Genomic DNA, 328 nt, shown 5'->3' with positions numbered 1-328 from the left:
TTTATAGTATCTAATTCTCTTATTTCTCTTTCCACACTTTTCTCATCATGATGCTTAAGACCTGTTATTTTTCTTCTGAATTTTTAATTCTTGATTCTGCTTTGCTTTTCTCTGCTAATCATTTAAACGACTACTGAAGTGAGATTAAGATTACTATAATCCAGCACATTTAAATAACTGTACCTGCTAGGCTCTCAGGAGAGCTTGAGAATGATTTAACAGGGGAAACCAAGTATTGAAACTAAGGCAAGGAAAAGCAGGGTATATACAGGGTATATACAGGGAACTGATCAGGGGAATCTTTTTGTTGTTGTTTTTGTTTTCTTTT

This window comes from Nannospalax galili, unplaced genomic scaffold, assembly GCF_000622305.1.
Source record: "Nannospalax galili isolate Female #2095 unplaced genomic scaffold, S.galili_v1.0 scaffold1802, whole genome shotgun sequence".
NCBI classification, from domain to species: domain Eukaryota; kingdom Metazoa; phylum Chordata; class Mammalia; order Rodentia; family Spalacidae; genus Nannospalax; species Nannospalax galili.
This window is presented reverse-complemented; position numbering follows the sequence as displayed.